This window comes from Nyctereutes procyonoides, unplaced genomic scaffold, assembly GCF_905146905.1.
Source record: "Nyctereutes procyonoides isolate TBG_1078 unplaced genomic scaffold, NYPRO_anot_genome, whole genome shotgun sequence".
Lineage (NCBI taxonomy): Eukaryota > Metazoa > Chordata > Mammalia > Carnivora > Canidae > Nyctereutes > Nyctereutes procyonoides.
The window spans coordinates 41,541,100-41,564,798 of record NW_026575146.1 but is presented as its reverse complement, the minus strand read 5'-3'; the positions used below and the strand labels follow the sequence as shown (position 1 = coordinate 41,564,798).

The following is a 23,699-nucleotide window of genomic DNA, read 5'->3' as shown; positions in this document are numbered from 1 at the left end:
TGTAAAACAAAATGAGGTAGAAAAAACAAAAACAAATATGCATATCTTGTATATCTACCAAAATTAATTTGGATACGTTGAAGGGAATCCAGAAAGGAAAAATATATCTAAGACATGTAATTATAGAAATATGGAAGTCAAAGAACATGAGAGACTCCTATCTCTTGGAAACAAACAAGGAATAGTGGAGGGGGAGGTGGGCAGGGGGATGGGGTGACTGGGTGACAGGCACTGAGGGGGGCACTTGAGGGATGAACACTGGGTGTTCCACTATATGTTGGCAAGTCAAACTCTAATAAAAAAATATACCGGAAAAAAAAAAGAAATATGGAAGTCAAAAAGCAAAAAAACTTAAAAACATAGAGTTGGTAATATATTGTAGTAAAGGTGGGAAAGAGAAAAAATATTGGAAATTTTTAGTCAGATATAAAAATGAGTCATAATGAAAAAAAAAAAAAAGGCCCCTCTAGTTCTTTATGCTATTTTCTCTAAGTCCTGGAGCTTTCCAGTGCTGCTTTTTCAGTAAACTTGCTCTTCCCTTGCTCCTCTTTGTTCTGCGGGAGGGGGTCTGCTGTGCTGATTCTCATGTCGGTGCCTGCGTGGAGATGCCCCACCCCTTGCCGGGTGCTGGGCTCAGTGTGAGCTGTTTATCCTGTGAGACCTTTGTTCCCTAGAGGCCCTGCCTTTCTCAGGCACAAGGTGAAACCAAGAGGGGAAAAAAATGGTGGCGGCCAGACTACTGGCTCTGGAGTCATCTCCTCTCAAGTACCCAACCACAATCTTCCAGTCCACACCGGCCTAGATGCTCCTGGGAGCAGGCACGGTTGCACTGATCTGCACAGATTGCGGGGTGCCCCATGGCAGGAGAGTTCTTGCTACCTGTGCCCTACCCACTTCTGCCTGATCCAGGGGGATCAGAGGTAAGCCGGATTTTCTGCCTCGGCGCCCTCGGATGGAGGGCACTGAACCACTGGACCCATGATCCCAGGGATCGCCTCTCCTGAAGGGAACAGAGGACAGCCACCTCTGTCTGTTGCCGGCTCTAGTGTAAAAGCAGCTCTGGAGCTGGCCTGTGTAACCAGTGTTCTTCCCCCAAATGCCCCGGAATGCTGCTGCGCTCCAGCCCTTTAACCAATATTGGACCCAGATTTGTGGTGAGCTTTCCCCCGGGTATCCCTCCTCTTATAGTGACTCCGGGAATCTTGATGCTTCACTGCCCCTCCTGCAATTCTGACCCATTTCCCTGCTAAGCACTTACCTGTCAGGGAAAACTCAGGCGCAGATTTTTAGTTTCCGCTTCTCCAGGGCTGGGCTTTTGTGTCCCGGAGGCTTTCACCACTCTCCTTTAGCCCTGCTCTTCATGGTTCCCCTGCCCCACTTTATTTCTTTTTAGTTTTTTTTTTCACCTTCGTACCTTGATAGAAGTGAAAACTTTACTCTCGGTAGCATTTCAGCTGTTCTCTCTTTATATCTCAGGTCGAATCTGTAGGTGTTCAGGATGTTTTGAAAGTTATCTAGGTAAGTTTGTGGGACTAGCTTAGGTGAGGAACCCTACTCTTCAGCCACCTTGCCCAATCCCAGAAATAGGCTTATTTGCATTTTACAGAAGGGGAAAATGAAACATAGAGAGGTTTTATAAATTTCTAAGGTAATGGAACTAGTGCCTGGGGCCAGAGTTTGAACCCTGGCAGCTCACCTCCAGAGGTGGACTCCTAGCTGCTGAAACATACTTCCACCCTCAACAGAAGGAGCAACCAGCTTGTTGTTTTCCATTTTCTGTAAGAGCTTTTCCAAATCCAATAGCACAATAATTGTACATTTAAGCAGAAGGAATCTGGTTACCTAAAACACACCTATTTATATTGGGTATTAGGATGCTCTTAATGACTCCATTTAGCTTTAACATGGAAAACACTACTAAATTGCATACTGACCTTGTAGAGTATCAGGAAGGTAAATCCATGTGCCTATGTTGCCAAGAAAGGGAATGTGAAAGTGAGTCAGGCATCGGGCTTGAAAGAAGACCCATCCACTTCAGTTTGTTCTAACTTAATATAGTTTATCATGTAAAGAGAAAAATTAGCAGTGACACCAATGTGTTACCTTTGGCCAACTATGGGGAAAAGATAGAGGTGGGAGGAAGAGTTCCAATTTCTCAGTTACACACTTGCATATCATTTGCAGCTTTTATTAGGAGTATGCATTTTTGGATGGGATTTTAAAAAGTTTTTAATGGTGATCCAATTAACTATCTCTGCTTATGTGAAGGTGAGCAATTTTGCAATATTCATTTATTCACTGAATGAGCAAATATTTACTGAATGTCTATGAGATGCCAGGTGTGAGGTACTAGAGATACATAGGAATTAGAAGTATAGTAGTCAGACAGACATAAAGGGCAAACAATTATGGAATGAGGTAGATACTCTACAGATGAAGGGATTTAGATTAGACCAGGGAATACTGTCCCCTACTCTGCTTTTAGCCATAGTAATCTATGGGTTTGGTGGCTCTATGTGACTGGGGTGGGAGTGGCTAGAGGAGATGGAAGCTTTTCTGAATGACCTAGGATTCTACAATTCTCTTATCTTATGGAAATTACTGGAAGCATGCCCAGCACATGGATGATGTAGACCTGGTTCTGCATATTAATATAGTTCACAAGATACCAGTTTTTCTCTGATCCTGGTTTCTCATGGCAAACTGTTGCTTCTCAGTTGCCAGAGGACTACATTTCAAGGTTGTCATTTAAATGCTTTTCTCAAAAATAAATAGGGATCCCTGGGTGGTGCAGCGGTTTGGCGCCTGCTTTTGGCCCGGGGCGCGATCCTGGAGACCTGGGATCCAGTCTCACGCTGGGCTTCCTGCGTGGAGCCTGCTTCTCCCTCTGCCTATGTCTCTGCCTCTCTGTCTCTCTCTGTGTGACTATCATGAATAAATAAATAAAATCTTTAAAAAAAATTAAAAACAATAAAAATAAATAAATAAATAAATAAATAAATAAATAAATAAATAAATAAATACTGTTCTCAGTTGCATAATTATAGGCTGCATCCCTACTATCAGAAACTTGTTCTCCCATTTTGCAAAAGGCATAACAGATAAGAGGGGCTGGCTTGATGCAGATTCATTGTTTACTTTCTAGAGTCCCTTGAAATGAAAATGCCAAGTAGTCCACTAAGGACCGGAGTTGAAATTACTCACTCTACCTCCAGAGGTCAATCACATCGCCTTTGTAATATAAAAGAAAATGTAATGATTTTAAGCTTATGCTGTCTTTAGATCCTGAAAGAGAATAGGTAAGTGTATACTTTCCTTCCTGCTTGAGCTTAAAACAATTTTTAAAATTAAGTAACAGGTTGTAAAAAGTTGCTTTTCTCAGGACCAGTCTCAGGACTGGTTCATTAGCGCCATATAGTGCACCTGTACCAGACATTTCTTTCTTAATTTCTGTGCTCCTGCCTGTTTAACATGTGAATGATTGCCTCCCCATCCCAGCCTCCAGTACATCTAGGGTAGTTTAATGCTTCCTGGCACGCTGTGTCCTTCAATACCTTCTTTACAAGCATGCCTGATTTGGGAATTGTTCTGTAATTGGAAGTCAGTCTCATGGGCAAGAGCACACCTTAAGCTCTTCACAGTGGCCTACCGGCCTAATTAAGCCTCAGAAATATTAAAGCAATTATTTGGGAACACTTGCAAAATGAATGCATGTTGGTAATCTGTATAGTTAACAGATACTTTCTCACTCAGATCTAACTGCTTGGGGGTGCTGATTTTACCAGCTTAATGAAGAAAAATCAGAGAACATTCCCCATACCCCATGACTACAGTCTGCTCTTGCTGAGACTATAAGGCCTCTGCAGGGTCAGAGAATTTGAGTATAGCCATAGCTTCTGTATTGGTGATAGAAATGCCATTTCTGGCCCCCTTTCCTTTTGCAAGCCAGTGAAAAACAATGAACAGAATAATAAGCAATAAAGCAAGCTTCCATCTTCATTAAAATTAGGAAATAGTCATATCTGGACTCATGGTACAGTGTTTAAAAAACGTCTTTCAGACTAGTGAAAACTGTACTGATGTGAAGACAGGCACAGAGAGAAGTATGGTGGCTTCAGTATTCCTGGGCTGCCTAGACAGAGTATAGGATTCTTCAAAATAGTTGTCACAGCCTTGTCTTGAAACAGGCTTAGGGTGCATAGATTCACAGCAATGTTCTGTCAGCACTGAGGGACCTCAGATGTATAGGAAACACATAGATACCCTACCTATCTTGGCCACCTTAGAAGACTACAGGTAGGATGGTGTAAGGGTGAACTGAGGGGAACAAGCAGCTTCCCAGCTCTTATGTTTGCTAAAGATGAGTGGAGACATCACCATATATCCAAAACTCCAATAAGTGGTTTCACTGGGAGGAGGGGAACTTTCTGCCAGTCCAGAGCCCATTCAACATTTACAGGGGATTGGTAAGATTTCTGGACACAATAAGCCCAAAGTTATCATCAGCTCATTTGTCTGGTCTGTGCCCTTACTCTTCTTTCTCATGTGGCTCAAGAATAATATGCCCTCCTCAGCTCAAGGATGGAAAATATTAAAAAAGAAATCAGCATGGGATTTATGTGAACAGGGTTGCATTTGAAAAGAAATATCACATATACACACAAAGGTAGATGAATAAAACACATTAGAAAGATTAGATCACAAAGCAGTAAAAATTAAGACAACATATTTCTCCAAGAAGCAATCTGACAACGTATATTAATATCAAATATACACACTCCCTTCAGTCCACCTAGGAAACCACCATACAGACTTGCCCTGTCCAATATGGTAGCTACTAATTGAACTATGGAACTATTTCATATATGGAACCGAGGAACTAAAATTTTACTTTAAAAAACTGATGCTCATTTGAATTATTGGAAAGCTCTTAAGTGTGTTTGAAACAATTTAGGCATGTGAATTTACTTTTCAACTAAATTTTATGAAATCTAAATACAGATCAAGTATTGCCAGTGAAAATGTGTCTTCAGATGTGCTCTAAGTATAAAATATATACTAGATTTTAAATGATTAGTTCAATAAAAAGAATATGAAATAATTCATTGAAATGATAATATCATGGGTATATTGGGTGAAATACATTATTAAATTTAATCTTACCAGTTTCCTTTTACATTTTTAACGTGGTGACTAGAAAATTTTAAATCACATGTGACTTGCATTATATTTTATCAGCTAGCACTGCTATAGAATAAAGCTAATAGTATGTGAAGTAAGTGGGCAGGTATTGTTCCAAGTAGCCAAAACCAAAACCAAACCCCCAAAAGTGGATGCTTGTTCTTAGAGGAATGGTTAATACATATACATAATATGTCATGGAATATTATGAAGCCTTTAACAAAAATAGTTAAAGTTTTGCCAGTGGACCTGAATATCCACAAAGTATTATTATTATTATTATTATTATTATTATTATTAATTATTAGATTCATTTATTCATGAGAGACATAGAGAGAGAGAGAGGCATAGACATAGGTAGAGGGAGAAGAAGGCTCCCCATGGGGTGCCTGATGTGGGACTCGATCCTGGAACTCTGGGATCACGACCTGAGCTGAAGGCAGATGATCAGCCACTGAGCCACCCAGGCATTCCACAGAAAGTAATATTATTGAAGAAAAGTAAACTGCAGAGAAATGTGAGTGATCCCAGAATATCCCAGTATGGTAAAACAACCATACCAATCCTCAATAAGATATGTTTGTAAAACAGGACCTGAACAGGAACAAAAAGTATAGAAAGTATATGTCAAGTTATTTTACCTGGGTTACGTGTATGTGGTGGGCCAGGGACAAGGAAGAGGAAGGAAGCAAAAAGAAAGAATGTAAGATGTTTGATTCCCTCCTTCTCCCAGCATATATATTACCTTATTTATGTGGAATTGTGCACACACACACACATACTCTCACACACACAGAAGTAGGAAGGGAAGGATAGAGCTAGAACTATTTAAAATGATTTGGTAGGAATGTCCAAGGTATATTGCCAGATGAAAAGAAGTTGAACAAGATATTTAAGTGGACTCTTTCTAGTTCCATAGAAGCAACAAATCCTCTACATATTTATATATGTTTGAAGGAAGGTGTGTGTGTTTGTCACTTTTTATTACAAATGGATATTACTTTCTGCAACTGAAAAAAGAAGAAAACTTTAAAAACAGGACAGTAATTATCATTTTCCTTGAAATAAGAGACCTCAGAGAAGAGCGATAAGCATCCAAAGAACAGTAATGGCAACAGACAGAATTTGAAAATTAGTTGGCCATAGAAGCACATTAGAAAAAGGAAAGAAATTCTCTTTGAGAGTCTCAGGAATCAAGCAAAATAGAAAAATGCAAAGAAATGACAAGATAAAAAGGAGTTAGAAAGATAATAGTCACAGTAAACCAAAGAGAGCCAATATATAAATAACTGGAACCCCTGACATAAATGAAGACTTTATTTTTAAATATTGCCACAAAGAACATAGAGAACAGAAGGAAAAGACATGTAAATGTATTTTCCTAAAGTAAAATCTGAATACTGAAGGGGCATTTAAATTTTAAGAAAAATTTGATTCAAATGATCAATAGTTAAGAATATCCTAGTATATTATACTTTAGAGATAAAGAGTCCTATGGGCATTTAATTTCATTGTTCACCTATACTGCCACACACACACACATACACACACTCCAGCTACTTACATATACATTTCAAAAAATTGTGCACGAGCAAGAAAGAAACCATAGCTAAAAAAATTCAAGTATTCCAAAACCCTTTTCACGTATCTCTTTCTGGAGAATCACCTTTTGACTCAGTCATTGGGGTTCTTGTTTCCTCACACAATGTGGTCTTTGTGTTATTAAGAGAATTGGTGATGAGCATTTCATTTAAGAGCACCCTGTCATTGTCTCAGGAATTTTCTTCTGACACACATTAAATCTCAGAACCCATTGAGGAAGGTTCTTATCTGATACCCAGGAAGCAGCTTTGGTGCTGCTGCTTTCCTGGTCAATGGAAGTGTCAGTGGAAGGCTTCAAATCTCAACCAGGACTTAGTTTTCTTCCTCCAATGGTTCTTAAGGGACATTTCGATTGAAAAGTAGTGCCATTTTCCAGTAATGTCACCAGGAACATAACCAAATTTTACAAGAGTAGGCTTTCTGTTACGGGACAGGTTGACTCTTTGAAGGGAGACATGGTTATCATGCATTCATGGAGTATATCATGTTTTTTCAAAATGCTCGCTATCCTTCCCTGGGACAGAATAATTCATCCATAACCATTGACATTGTGCTCATCATGAGATACCATAGTAGTTCTCAGTGGGGAAGGGTTTGCGGAAGGGAAGGAAGGAAGGAGAGGAGGATGATGCTGGAGATCTGAAAGGTTCACTCCTGTTTTCCTTTTTTCCAATTAAAGCTCATTCCACAATGAAAGTATCAATCTATGAAGAATAGTTTTTCCCCCCACAAAGCAGAAAATTCAGCATCTATACCTACACTTCCATTGGAGAAGCAGCTGCACTCAAAATGCATTAGAGATCCAACTGCAGTTCAGTGTTCATGGGGTCATCAATTTACAGCAGCCCCTTAAAGAAGACAAGCTGTGGTTTCTTCCTGGGATGATGAACCAGGACCATTGACAATAGTGCTGGTGAAAAGTGAAATAAAGCAGTTAGTTGGGCCATAGAACAGAAAAAGTGGGTAAGCAGAAGACACATTAAACATAGCATTGGGCAGGAAGCCAATTTTCTCTGTCACATTCAAGTTAAGGTGGGTTAAGGACAGAGGCATCAAAGAATTAGTTTTGATTCTTGAATCCTGTCTGGGCTCAAGGACTCCCCCTATTTCTTCCAGAATAAACCAAGAATCAACCCTTATAAAACATTTGCTCATTAAGAAGGGCAAATGGGGTAGGGGTATTGATTTTGCAGATAGAAACTGTACAGAGTGGGAGTGGCCAGATGGGTCACTGGTGGCACCTCATGCCCATCACTGTCTCTATCACCATGTTTTCAGGACAGCCTGCACTGCTTGATGCCCTTGAAAGAGAGGCAGTAACAATGAATTAGTGCTTGGGTACTAGTTAAGGGCATAGACTCTGTAGACAGAAAGACCTAAAGTTTGCATCTTTATTGTGCTTGCATTCATTTTTTTTTTTTTTTGGAGTGGTAAAGCCTTTTTTTTTTTTTAAAGATTTATTTATTTATTTATTCATGATAGAGAAAGAGAGAGAGAGAGAGAGAGAGAGAGAGAGGCAGAGACACAGGAAGAGGGAGAAGCAGGTTCCATGCCGGGAGCCGGATGCGGGACTCGATCTGGGACTCAGGATTGTGCCCTGGGCCAAAGGCAGGCGCCAAACCGCTGAGCCACCTAGGGATCCCTTGGATAGTGGTAAAGCCTTCTTAAGGCCTGTTTTTATTGAAAAAAAAAAAAAAGAAACAGGGTTAAATGACGTAATTCATACAAAGTGCCTATCACAAAGCTGAGGGCATAAGAAATGCTTGCATAGCACTAGCTAGTATTATAGTTCCTAGTCTCAGCTGAGAAAAGTCAAAATGAAAGATGATCTAAATCAAAATAAATTGTTGCACAAGTCATTTATTTTTTAAAAGATTTATTTAGTTGAGAGTGAGTGTGTGTGAGTGAGTGTGAGTGGGGGAGAAACAGAGGGAGAGGGACAAGCAGGCTCCTCCTGAGCTCTGAGCCTGAGGCAGGTTTCCATTTTAGCACCCTGGGGTCACCAGCTGAGCTGAAATCAAGAATCGGACACTCAACCAACTGAGCCACCCACGTGTCCCACAGGTTCTTATATTTAAAAAGAGTTATAAAGTTATAAAAATAAGTGGATGGGCTCTATAGGTCTAATTTGTTTATTAATAATAGATATGAAGAAGTTAGACTCAAGAATACAATACCTGTTCAATAGAGATTGACAACAAGATACCACATCTGCTGTGTTCGTAGGTGAACTGGAGTTGAAGGCATTCTCTAAAATGTAATGGCAGTTGATGTCTACGGGGCTGCTGGAGAGTAGTCCTGGAAGTGAAATAGAGTGTCATCTATTTTGTTAATTTACGACATTACTGTGCCCTCCTGTTCCTAGCTTCTCAACCATGTTCCACACATTTCACTTTACAATATGCTCAGCAGCAGCTCTGCGTCTCAGCTTCCGACAGTAGCATATGCTGCATCTGCAGGTTGGAGGCACGGCCCCCCTGAAAGCTGCCATTCTGTGGGCTCTGGAAGACAGGACACAAAGGATGGCATGTGGTCCCTGCAATACAGGCTGTCATGAAGCAGGCGATGGTCCCTGCAATCAGAGCTCTCACTGACCCTGACGTGATATCACACTTTCTGGAAGGAGCCACGGATGCTGGGAAACATGAAAGTAGGAGATTGGTGTTGAGGTCATTGTTTGGGAATTCCAAATCTCCAGCCTCTGAGAATTGTTTTAGGGTTGGGGGTCTCAGGTCATTGATCTTTTTCTTTCTTTCTTTCTTTCTTTCTTTCTTTCTTTCTTTCTTTCTTTCTTTCTTTCTTTCTTCTCTTCCTTCTTTTTTTCCCTTCAAATTAGCTGGGAAAAATCAAGATTCAAGTGCTTAATGAAGAACTTCACATCTAGAGAAGTTCTCTGGTGGGAGAGGAAAGGAAGACATTTTTCCACAGGCCCAGTGACTTCCATTTTCTACAGAAGAAGCAAGTCCTAAGTTTTACCGCAGTGTATGGAGGGCATGGCAAGGCAAATGGATTTCAAGGAGAGATCCAAACATTTTCAACTCATCGTCACCGTCTACTTCTATGCCTATAGAAGACTAATTAATCACTAATCAGAGGCCCACATTCCCAAATCTACTAGGCCTCAGAATCCTTCTCCAGGGGCCATTAAAAGCTACTGGAGTTGTCATGCAAAGTGAGACCTAGTGTCAGCCCTGGATAGACAAGCACCTGTACGTTTGAACAAATTCTTTCTGAGTTTAGCTTGGGTATACAAAGGAAAACTATATGGCAGAGCAGGGATAAAAAATAGACTGCAAAGGATTTACTACTGTCCCAGGGCCTTTTCTTCCCCTGAAACAAATAATGTTACAGAACAAGATGGAGATTGAACGTATGTTTATGTCACATGCATTATTGAAGAAAATTATTTTCACTTACTGAGTCTGCCAATCGCTATTTCTAGAGAACCGATATTCGCAAAGCCACGGAGAGTATAAGTGGCAATTGTCTCAGAATGAATCTGTAAACAAGCATAAACACTTGGAAGAATACATGACGTGACTAGCTTAGTAAATCTGACATCCTAACCAGGCTTTTTCTGACTATGGAATCAATATTGACAAGTAAATGTGCAATGCATGATGTCAAACACTTGTTGTTTCAGAGACTTTTTTCTTCTATCTCTGCTTGAATTTTGAGAGAGGGAAAAGGACTGTGTAGATTCGGAGACTTTCTACAAAGGAGTTGGAATTGGTAATCTTAGCCTCTACAAATGCTTCTTTCTGCCCAATGAAAACTTTTTTTTGGTAAAGATTTTATTTATTTACTCATGAGAGACACATGGAGAGGCAGAGACATAGGCAGAGGGAGAAGCAAGCTTCCCTTAGGGAGGCTGATGTGGGACTCAATCCCAGACCCCAGGATCATGATTTGAGCCAAAGGCAAATGCTCAACCACTGAGTCACCCAAGAATCCCTTCTTTTTTTAAATTTTTTATTAAAGATTTTTATTTATTTGAGAGAGTGAGTCAGTGAGAGAGAACAGTAGCTGGGAGGGGTCAGAGGGAGAAGCAGGCTCAGGTCAGGACCCCAGGATCATGACCTGAGCTAAAGGCAGCTGCTTAACCAGCTGAGCTTCCTAGGCACCCCCAATGATAATTTCTAATATTCAGTATGACCTGGCCACCTGCTATAATGTGCCAGGCCTAGTGCTAGCTACTGAAGATATAAAATTGGTCCCAGAAAATACTCACATTATATTTGTTTAACAAAGGATTTATTTAGAATGTATAAAGAGCTGTTATAATTTAATAATAATAGGACAAGCACCCAATAGAAAATGGCTAAAGAGTTTTCACTATATATATATATATATCCATCAAACACATAAGAATATGTTTGACATCATTAGTCACCAGAGAAATGCAAAACAAAACAGTAAGATAACACTGCACATCCACTAAAATGGCTAAGAAGTCAGACAACACCAAATGTTGACAAAGATGTGGAACAATTGGATTTCTTGTACATTGTTGGTGGGAACTGACACATGCCTGTTTATAAACCGGCAGTTTCTTATCAAGTTGATAGACACAGCCTGCATTACCCAGCAATAACGCTCTTTGGAATTTTCTCTGGAGAAGTATAAACTTCTGTCCACAAGAAGACTGTAAATGAGTATTTATGGCAGCTATACTCATAATAGCTTCAAGCTAGAAACAACCCAAATGTCCTTCAAAAGACAAAAGGATAAGCAAATTATGAATATCTATGAAATAGAATACTACTCGGTAGTAAGAAGGAAAATAATGCATGCAACAACATGAAAGCTAAGTGAGTCCATTTGTATGAAATTTTACAAGCAAATGTAATCTATAGTGAATGAAAGATCAGGCTGTCTGGAATGAGGGGGTGGGTCGGGGTACTGTTGACTACAGGTGGCCATGAGAGAAATTTTCCAGGTATGATAGAAATGTTCTATATGTTCATTGTGGTTGTGGTTACACAGGTGATACATTTGTCAAAACTTGTATATACACAAAAAAGGATCTTTATTGCACATAAATTATACTTAAATGGAAAGGGATTAATTTAGTAAAGAGGAAACTCACAGATATAATAGGAGTTCCTTTCATTCTGGCCGTGGTGTGTCCTTGCCTCTCTTTGGTCCTCAGCTCTAACCATCCCTTGGGAATGTCAGGTGCCCACGTTTACAGGGCAGTAGAAAGATGGAGGGTGAATTTGTGGAAGTGTGAGCATAGCCATCTAGTTCTGTTCTGACAACCAAGAGGTGTTGCTCAGGCCAGATAATTCTCTCTCAGTTTAAAGGGCTGACCACAGGACACCCAGAAGATTCAGTGGACTTTGTTGTTCACCAGAAGCTCACCCAATTTGGCAAAGGCACCCACACAATTGAGCAATAATTTTCTTTTCCAAAATCCTAAAACATCGATGATTTGGTTTAAAGAACAAACCAGGGCGGGTATCCCTGGGTGGCGCAGCAGTTTGGCACCTGCCTTTGGCCCAGGGCACGATCCTGGAGACCTGGGATTGAATCCCATGTCGGGCTCCCGGTGCGTGGAGCCTGCTTCTGCCTATGTCTCTGCCTCTCTCTCTCTCTCTCTGACTATCATAAATAAATAAAAATTAAAAAAAATTAAAGAACAAACCAGGGCACCTGGGTGGCTCAGCGGTTAAGCGCCTCCTTTGGCCTACGGTGTGGTCCTGGAGTCCCGGGAATCAAGTCCTGAGTCGGGCTTCCTGCATGGAGCCTGCTTCTCCCTCTGCTTGTGTCTCTGCCTCTCTCTCTGCCTCTCTCTATCTCTGTGTCTCTCATGAATAAATAAATAAAATCTTTAAGAAAAAGTAAAGAAAAAACCAGGAAAGCACTGCATTCAAAAGTAGCAGTGCTTTTCATCCCCCAACTAACTGGGTTTGTTAAAGCTCACATTCAAGAATCAAGTACCCATGGTAAATTTTTTGTTGATTATAAGGCCTCTCTTCTCTTTCTGGTTTCTTAGAATGCCTTTGTTGGCATTTGCAATCAGCGTGCCTATAGCAGGCAGGAAAAAAAAAAATATTTCATGTATTTGAGCAGTCTGCTGTTGTTGGAAAAGCTCATCCTCATTCCCTGTTCTCTCTAGTGTTTTTCATTTAGTTCAATTGGCTTCAAAACAGGCAGGCTTATTAAGGGACCATGGGGAGGGATCTGGCACAAGGCACTTGTGCTGTACAGAAGCATTTGACCTTGATGATGTCCCAATAATTCATTTTTGCTTTTGTTTCCCTTGCCTTCATAGATGTGTCTTGTAAGAAATTGTTGTGGCCAAGTTCAAAAAGGTTGTTGCCTGTGTTCTCCTCTAGTATTTGATGGATTCTTGTCTCACATTTAGATCTTTCAACCATTTTTTACTTTATCTTTGTGTATGGTGTAAAAGAATGGTCCAGTTTCATCCTTCTTCACATGATTGTCCAATTTTCCGGACACCATTTATTGAAGAGACTGTCCTTTTTCCAGTGGATATTCTTTCCTGCTTTGTCAAAGATGAGTTGATCATAGAGTCAAGGTTCCATTTCTGGGTAATCTATTTCTGTTCCATTGATCTGTGTGTCTGTTTTTGTGCCAGTACCATACTGTCTTGATGATCACGGCTTTGTAATATGGCTTGAAGACAGGCATTGTGATGTCCCCGGCATTGGTTTTCTTTTTCAACATTCCTGTGGCTATTCAAGGTCTTTTCTGGTTCCATACAGATTTTAAGATTATTTGTTCCAACTCTGTGAAGAAAGACCAAGATATTTTCATAAGGACTATGTTGAATTTGTAAATTACTCTGGGTAGCATAGATATTTTGACAATATTTATTCTTCCAATCCATAAGCAAGGCATGTTTTATTTCTGTCTTCCTTGATCTCTTTCATAAGTATTCTGTAGTTTTTAGAGTATAGATTCATTATCCCCTTAGTTAGGTTTATTCTTAGTTATGTTATGGTTTTTGGGGTAATTGTAAATGGGATTGATTCCTTAGTTTCTCTTTCTTCAGTCTCAGTGTACAGAAATGCCACTGATTTCTCTGTATTGATTTTATATCCTGCCACATTGCCGACTTGCTGTATGAGTTCTAGGGATCTTGGGGTGGAGTCTTTTGGGTTTTCTATGTACAGTATCATGTCATCTGCAAAGAGGGAGAGTTTGACTTCTGCTTTGCCAATTTGAATGCATTTCATTTCTTTTTGTTGTCTGATTCCTAAAGCTAGGACTTCTAGTACTATGTTGAATAGCAGTGGTGAGAGTGGACATCTCTGTCATGTTCCTGATCTTAGGGGAAAGTCTCTTAGTTTTCCCCATTGCGAATGATATTTGCTGTGGACTTTTCATAGATGGCTTTTATGGTATCGATGAATGTTCTTCTATCTCTACACTCTGAAGAGTTTTACTCAGTAATGGATGCTGAATTTTGTCAAATGCTTTCTCTGCATCTATTGAGAGGATCATATGGCTCTTGTCTTTTCTCTTATTGATGTGACCTATCACATTGATTGTTTTACAAATATTGAACCACCCTTGCATCCCAGGATAAATTCCACTTGGTCATGTTGAATAATCCTCTTAATATACTGTTAGATATTATTGGCTAGTATCTTGTTGAGAATTTTTGCATCTACATTCATCAGTGATATTAGTCTATAATTCTCCTTTTTGGTTAGGTCTTTCTCTGGTTTTGATTTCCAGGTAATGTTGGCCTCATAGAATGAGTTTGGAAGTATTCTCTCCCTTTGTATCCTTTGAAACAACTTTGGTAGCATAGGTATTATTCCTTCTTTAATATTTGGTAGAATTCCCCTGGGAAGCCATCTGGCTGGGACTTTTGTGTCTTGGGAGGTTTTGGATGAGTGCTTCAATTTCTTCTCTGGTTATCGGCGTGTTCAAATTTTCTATTTCTTCCTGTTTCAGTTTTGGTAATTTGTGAGTTTCCAGAAATGCATCCATTTCTTCCAGATTGCCTAATTTGTTGACATATGGCTGCTGATAAATGTTTTTAAAATGGTTTGTATTTCCTTGATATTGGTTGTGATCCCTCCTCTTCTGTTTGTGATGTTATTAATACAAGTCTTCTTTTTTCTTTTTAATAAGTATAGCTAGGGGTTTATCTATCATATTAATTCTTTCAAAGAACCAGCTCCTTGCTTTGTTGATCTCTTCTACAGATCTTCTGATTTCTATTTCACTGAGTTCTGCTCTAATCTTTATATTCTCTTCTTCTGCTTGGTTTAGGATTTATTTGCTGTTGTTTCTCCAGTTCCTTTAGTGCGAGGTTAGCTTGTGTATTTGAGTTTTTTCCAATTTTTGAGGGAGGCTTGTATTACAATGTATTTCCCTCTTAGGACTGCTTTTGTTATATGCCAAGGATTTTGAGTGGTTGTATTTTCATTTTCATTAGTTTCCATGAATGCTTTTAATTCTTCTCTAATTTCCTGGTTGATCCAGTCATCTTTTAGTAGGATGCGCTTTAACCTCCATGTGTTTGAGTTTCTTCCAAATTTCTTCTTGGGATTGAATTCTAGTTTCAAAGTATTGTGGTCTGAAAATATGCAGGGGACAATCCCAATCTTTTGGTATTGGATGAGACCTGATTTGTGACCCAGTATGTGGTCTATTCTGGAGAAAGTTCCACGTGCGCTAGGGAAGAATGTGTATTCAGTTGCATTCGGATGGAATGTTCTGAATATATCTGTGAAATCTTTTTGGTCCAGTGTATCATTCAAGGCCCTTGTTTCTTTGGTGATGTTCTAATTAGAAGATCTGTCATTTGCTGAAAGTGCCATGTTGAAGTCTCCTACTATTAGTGTATTATTATCTAAGTATCTATTTACTTTGGTTATTGATTGGTATACTTGGTGGCTCCCACACTGGGGTATAAATATTCATGATTATTAGGTCCTCTTGTTGGATAGACCCTTTAAGTATGATGTAGTGTCCCTCTTTATCTCTTACTACCATCTTGTGAGATAAACTCTAATTCATCTGATATGACAATTGCTCCCCCAGTTTTCTTTTGAGGACCATTTGAATGGTAAATGGTTCCCCATCCCTTCATTTTCAGGTTGGAGGTGTCCTTAAGTCTAAAATGAGTCTCTTGTAGACAGCATATAGATGGGTCTTGCTTTTTATTTTTTAAAGATTTTATTTATTTATTCACGAGAGACACACAGAGAGGGGGAGAAAGAGAGAGAGAGAGAGTCAGAGACACAGGCAGAAGAAGAAGCAGGCTCCATGCAGGGAGCCTGACATGGGACTCAATCCTGGGTCTTCAGGATCACACCCCGGACTGAAGATGGCACTAAACTGCTAAGCCACTGGGGCTGCCCGGGTCTTGCTTTTTTATCCAGTCTGATACCCTGCATCTTTTGATGGGATCATTAAGCCCATTTACGGTCAGAGTAACTATTGAAAGATATGAATTTAGTGTCATTGTATTATATATTCTAAGTGCCTGTTTTGGGGGATTGTTTCTTTGGGCTCCCTCTTTCTTTTTACTGGGTCCCCCTTAATATTTCTTGCAGAGCTGGTTTTGAGGTCACATATTCTTTCATTTTCTGCCTCTCCTGGTAGCTCTTTATCTCTCCGTCTATTCTGAATGACAGCTTTGCTGGATAAAGTAAGTATTCTTGGCTGCATATTCTTCTTATTTAATATCATGTATATATCGTGCCAGACCTTTCTGGCCTGCTGGGTCTCTGTGGAGGGGTCTGCTAGTAATCTGATATTTCTCCCCATATAAGTGAAGAATCTCTTGTCTTGAGCTGCTTTAAGAATTTTCTCTTTATCTTTAAGATTTGCAAGTTTCACTATAAAATGTCGAGGGGTTGAATGGTTTTTATTCATTTTGTGGAGGGTCCTCTCTATCTGTTAGATCTGAGTGCCTGCTTCTTTCCCCAGATTAGGGAATTTCTCAGCTATGATTTGTTCAAATATGTGTTGTGGTCCTCTGTCTCTCTGTCAGCCTCTTCTGGAATCCCAATAATATAAATATTCTTCCTTCTCAAGCTATCATTTCTTTCCCTAAGTCTTTCCTCATGGGTTCTTAATTATTTTTCTCATTTTTTCCCTCTGCTTCCTTCCTTTCCATCAACTTGTCCCTATGTCACACACTCTTCCACCTCATTAACTCTAGCTATTAGAGTATCCAATTTTGATTGCATCTCATTTAATCTATTTTTAATTCTCATATGATTAGATCTCAATTCTGTAGTATGAGTTTCTAGAGTCCTTTATGCTTCTTTAGAATCACCAGTAACTTTATAATTGGACTTCTGAATTGTATCTTGACATTGTATTTAAATCCACGTCCAGCAATTCAGTGGCAGAGAGTATTGCTTCTGGTCTTCTTTTGTGGTGAATTCTTCCTTCTAGTCATTTTGTCCAATGCAGAGTGCCTTATTGTTGTGGTGATATGAAATGATAAAATGCCTATGTGATGTGAAAAAGGGAGACGAATAATGTAGGTGTTCTGATGTACTGTTAGATGACACGTCAGAAGGAGGAGCATCTACTTCTGAACTGCAGTTGGTCTTGGGCAACTGAAACTATGTTGAGCATACTCCATCAGATCTGAGGCACCACTCCACTCCAGAGCAGGTTCCATGTACAGTTTTATAATAAGAGGAACAGGAGGCTAAAATGCTACTGCTCTGCCTTTTCCCATACATGAATGATGGAAAGAGCTGCATTGCAGTGGGAAATCAATACATCATTTGGTTCTCCCAGAGCCTGAGCAACAATGCTGGATATACAGGGACAGTGATTGTAGCACTGGTTCCAATAGCAGAAAATTGGTAAGTGTCCATCAACAAAAGACTGTTAAAATTAAAAATGGTGTGTTCAGACTATAGAATACTCTCATAGACACTGATAGGGAATGGCATCCAAGATACGTTATTAAGTGCAAAGAGCAAGAGTAAAAGCATACTATGGTACAAGGAGAAAAGCTGAGCAACAGAAAAATAGGGAGGATGACTTACTTGTCCCTCTTGCCTTTTTGCGCCTTTTGAGTTCTATACCAGGGTGTGTATAAATTAAGTGTAAACAAACAAACATGCAAAGTATTACTTTTATGTTAAGAAAGAAAAGATGATGGAGTAAGGAGGAGCTCATGTCCTGTGGACAACATGCTACATACATATTCTGACCTGGATAACACTGGGCTTTGCCTCATGGACCTAGATATTATGCTTTGGTCATGAGGTGCCTTTTCCCCACCACTTGTTGGTTGGTAAACAAAAATTGCAGGTACTCATCCCCATTTTGTTGCCTGTAAATAGGAAAATGGGAAAAACAAAATGCTTTTGCCATTATGACTCAACAGTAGCAAAAGCTATTGGGCTCCTGTCTTCAAATATCCTCTGTGGATCTGCCTCTGGTTGGGCTCACCCCCAACTGAAATCATTCCTACTCTTCTCTCTCTATTCTCATAATAACTGTTTACAAACCTGCTTAGCACTGCTAGGATTGTGAGTTTGCTTTGCTCATTAAAAAAACGACTTTCTCCTGACAACTGGCAGTTGGGGATGGAAAGCAATTCACTTAATTTAGCCCATTGTTTACTTTTGGCAGGAGAGCAAACCGGTTTATGGTGGCATCCAAACAATGAAGACATTTGGCCAAACTACACTGTCTGGCCAGTTAAAGAATAAACATTTGAGAAACAGGAGACCTACAGACCCGCTGTCTCAGATGTGTAGGTCAAATGACCCTGACCATAAAATGCAAATCAGTATTTCATGAAGTATGCTGTTATATTTGTGTAATATGTGGGGACAAATTTGCATATTTTGTCTTTAGGGAACTCGGTGAGATGATAGTTTTGTTCACTGGTGTAGGCAATCTCAATTAGAACCTTGGGAAGCATGCTGGGGCACCTTGGTGGCTCAGTGGTTGAGTGTTTGCCTTTGGGTCAGGTTGTGATCCCAGGGTCCTGGGATTGAGTCCTGCAGGGAGCCTACTTCTCCCTCTGCCTATGTCTCTGCCTCTCTCTCTGTGTCTCTCATGAATAAATAAATATAAATTAAAAAAAAAGAACTGTGGGCAGCATGCTTTTCCTCCCCTTTCCTTTTATAGCCAGATACATACTTTATTTTTTTAATGACTTTATTTATTTATTCATGAGAGACAGAGAGAGAGAGAGAGAGAGAGAGAGAGAGAGAGAGAGAGAGAGAGAGGCAGAGACACAGGCAGAGAGAGAAGCAGGCTCCATGCAGGGAGCCTGACATGGGACTCTATCCTGGGACTGCAGGATCATGCCCTGGACTGAAGGCAGGTGCTAAACTGCCGAGCCACCCAGGTGTTCCTTGAACATTAATTACAAATGGCTTATTTCAATGAGTAATGGTGCTGGTCAGAAATGTTCACCATTTCCCTAAGATTTTCATGAGTGGGACAATTCTGTTTTTTGGGAAAGTAAAATCTGGAGACTCAGCTGTAAAATATGACCTAAGTAATGGCTTCACCCACATTCCCTTGTCCCATCTGAGGTCAAGTAAACATGAACATTTCCCTGGAACCTACTGACCTGAAGTTCTGACATAGTTATAGGATGCTTGTCTCAAAAATTCAGACCACAACCCAAGCTCTTCTCTTCCCTCATCCACTTGAAGAGTAGGAACTGTATCTCACTATTTCCTTAGGATGTCCAGGCAATATTTTGCACTTGGGCAGTTTCTCAGAGTTCATAGACTTTCTAAGGCTGGAAGGAAGAGACCCTCGACATTATTAGACTATGAGCCCATGAGGGCAGAAACCTCATCACTTGTTCCATGTTGTGGCCTCAGTGTATAAGTGCATTGCACACAGAAGGTATGTGGCAAATATTTTTTGATTGATTCTTGTCCCTACTCATATGACTCTAGGTTTGGATCCACAGGTCTCAAAAGTAAATGATCATAGTAGTAAGGACTAGCTGTGTATACATCACACAGACACACATGCATGGATTAATTCAACATAATTGAAAGTTATGAGGTACTGTGTTCAGTATGGGCTCCCTGAGATCAGGGATTTTTGGTTTGTGTTTTTCTCTGATGTATACCCAAGTGTCTGGCCCACTATGCACAAGCACCAGTGACTATCTGACCAATGTAGAATTGTGAGAAAGAAGTGTATTGAGAAATCAATGTATTTACTCACCAACACATATTGCTGCACACCATTCACAAATTAGGGTCCAGCCCCTTCCTTAAACTGATCAATTTTGAGAGCTGTTTATAAGCGACAAATTCATTAAAAAATGTCTTATAGCCTATGAGTTTGGTGACCATGAGCTGTCTTGCCATTCCACTCCCATCATGAAGGAAAGGGGGCATGAAGACGTAGGAGCATACAATCTACAAAACTCAAAAACAGATTCCTTATTAGAGTGGTGATTTGCTTCTTGTTCCTCTGCCTCATCCTTGTGACAAGATTTTCCCACCTCCTTTATGTCTTCTTTAAGCATAGATATTTCTTCACATTGTTTTGCCTATCTCTTTCCATTAGGAGTCAGGATTGGCATTGAGTAATTTGAAGTCACCTGGATTCCTGGCATGAGGTCAATCATTCTCTCCAGGTGGTGATAGGAGATGGGGAGGGGCAGTGGTGGGAAGATGGGGGTTACATGATGAGTGTGTGCATTGCGTAAGAGTATACTACAGGTGGTTTGGGAAGGCAATTTACAAGCGTATTTTATTTTATTTTTAAGATTTTATTTATTTATTCAAGAGAGAGACACACACACAGAATGAGAGAGAGAGAGGGAGAGAGAGAGAGGGAGAGAGAGAGAGAGAGAGGTAGAGACACAGGCAGAGGGAGAAGCAAGCTCCATGCAGGGAGCCTGATGTGGGACTCAATCCTGGGACTCCATGATCACAACCTGGGCCGAAGGCAGGTGCTACACTGCTGAGCCACCCAGGGATCCCCAAGCCTATTGATTTTTAAACAAAGATAGGTAGAAACAAAACAGAGGAGAGATATGATAGAATTATACCTCAAAACTCAGTTGTGGGTAGTCAAACATGTTTTCAAACCAGGACAGGGCTGCATTCACAAAAGACAACAGGGCCAGGAAGGCAATCAGATTCACAGCTATATTTGCCACCAGGGAGATGGATGAGGATGCTCCCTGTGTTGCGGCTTCTAGGAGGTTCCTTGAATCACTTTATCAAAAAATAGCAATTCCAGAATTACCAAGGTGTTGTCAGTGGATGGACATCACAGGTGTAGAAATGGCATAATCAGAGTTCATTTGATTGGAGACACAAACTCTCAGGCTCATGCCTTGGTCAAAATACCTATATTCTGTGACATCATTTATAATTGCTTACAATTGCTGAGTGTAGGTGATTGTCATATAGGTATCTTATGGTTATACTACTCTGTTAATTGGGGGAGGGTTATAATTAAAAACTTGGGAAAAGATAAAGATATTATAGGCTTTAAAAATTATATTAAGGTAGTTACCAGAAAATATTTATAAAATATTCATGGTATAAGAACTAATACATCAAAGAAGGCCTGAAGAAATGGAATGTCACCATCACCTTTGAGTACCCCCTCTTTCTTAATCTCATCCTCTTCTCTTTAATCTCAGAAGTACCTGGCTCCCTAGAAGTTGCTTATCATTCCCTTTCTTTTTCCTTTTCCCATGTGAGTGTATACCTAAATAATATGTTGCATAGGTTTACACACTTGCTTAACTTTACAAGTGGAATCACACCTATTCCATACATGTATTCTTTGACAAGTTGCTTTTTACTGACTATACCTATATACAAACAGGGGATGAATCCCAGCAACATGTTTGTTGATGGATTCTGTTATTGAATTTGATTATTTTGACTACCTTGAACCCCTTTATCCTTTTCACCCTTTCTTCCTTTCTTTTGCACAGGGCAAAAAAATGAACTGAAGAGGGGTTAAAGATATCTATATCATACCTTCATACTCCCTATTATATAAGAAACTTCCAGAAATGGTTGTCCCATCACTTTCCAACGGTCTTAAATCAGTGCTCAATAAACACTACACCACATTTAAAATGAAATATCTACATTCAACGGTTAAGGAAATGTATTGACATTCAAGTATTTAGGAAGCTTTTCAAGTATTGAAGAAGGATTTTTTTTCTTTTGGAAGTCTAATGAAGCCTGATAGTCACTGGGAAATTACATTCATTTTAGGATCATGGGCTCTCCAATGATCAACTTTTGTCTGTGCTTTGAATTTGGACACCCCCATCCCACCTCCCCAGCTTGTAGGAACGAGGTATCCCACTTACCCAGTTTCCATTTTCATGGCATTCTTGAGGGTTATTTTAGGTGTTTCTGTCTCAGGCCAGAAGAGTTTAGCCACAGCCAATGATGCAGGTGCAGACATCACTGAAGCAGTTAAAAGGTGGGAGGGTGAAACCTGTGGTTTTGGGAGAAGGGCCAGCTGAAGTGTAGCTTTTCTGTTGTGCTCAGAATGAACAGCCCAAAAGCTTTACAAGGGGAGAGAAGGGCAGAATGGAGCCTGCCTCACAATAGTGTATTTTTGGAGGCTTGGGAGCACTCAGTGAGCCATGTCAGCATCACCTTGAGAGTCAGAGGACGAAGGGAGGAATTTGTGCTAATTGACCACATCCTTTGGTGAGAAGCCCAAAACCAAAATCTAATCATTTCAGAAGAGAATGAATCCTGGTAAAAACTTCCGAAGAAGATTCCTCTCCCTCCCTGTGGACCTGATGAATGTTTAAATAGTCCCAAAAGCACGTATTTCATTAGATCATCAGTTTAGACAAGGGAAGTGTCTGGGGTGCAGGCACAGGTACACCCCTCTCTGTCTTCCTTTCAGTCTTCTGAATTCTGTGGTGCCTTTATATAATATTCATTTATCCAGAGTCCCTTTAATCTGTAAGTGATTTCTGTTTCCCTCACCTACTTAAACTCTTTTGCCTTTCGTCCCCACATGCTTATTTTGTTTCTAAATTCTCTTCCCTATATTTTCAGAATGCCGGAATCTGCACTTCCCTCCCCACTCCCAGTCCAGCCAGCACATTTTCGCAGGCAGCATTCTTAGGGCAGTGGCTGAGTGGACCATCTGCAGATCCAAACTGCTATTCCTGACATCTCTTTCAGCTCCTCCCCTTATTTATTTATTTATTTATTTATTTATTTATTTATTTATTTGGCAGAGGGAAGGACAGAGAGTACAAGCAGGTGGAGGGAGAGGGAGAAGCAGGCTCTTTGTAGATCAGGGAGTTGGATGCGGGCTCCATCCCAGGACTCTGAGATCATGACCTGGGGTGAAGGGCAGATGTTTAACTGGCTGAGCCTCCCAGGCGCCCCCTCTTCCACTTTTGCTCTTCCCTCTTCCTATTGGTTGCTCTCCGAGGACTGGATGATGTGGATGGATGAAACTCCCCTCTCTAGTAAGAGCTCCTACTCACCTGGGGCCACACCTCTTCATTTTTCCATGTCTGCACTGGGGGCTGCCTCTCTCTGGGGCTTATAAACTCTGTGCTTGGGGCACAAGCTCGGTTATAATGCTCTGCGGCCCTGTGCCACACACCAGCAGCTCTCTAACTGGGTTGCACATAAGAATGTACAGGAGGAGTACTTTAAAAAATCATTGATGCCTGGGTCTCACCCCAAGAGCTTCTGGTTTAATTACTCTGTGGCATGGGCCTGGACATCGGGGTTTTTAAATGTTCCTGGATGATTCTAATGTGCAGTAAGGTTTGAGAACCACTGCTCTAAGCCACTGGTCATAAAACTTTCTCTGTGAAGGGCCAGAGAGTAAACATTTTTTGCTTTTTCAGGCCACAACTACTCAACTCTGTAGCATGAAAGCTACTTAGAAGAATGAATAGAAGCAGCTGGTTTTCAGTAAAACTTTAGTTACCAAAAAAAAAAAAAAAAAAAAAAGGA

The 23,699-nt window shown here is 40.3% G+C and overlaps 1 pseudogene; it reads right to left on the bottom strand.

Moving 5' to 3' along the window:
* Positions 1-7,567: 7,567 nt before the first annotated feature.
* Positions 7,568-23,699, bottom strand: part of LOC129500000 (solute carrier family 28 member 3-like) — a 97,851-nt pseudogene continuing 81,719 nt past the window's right edge.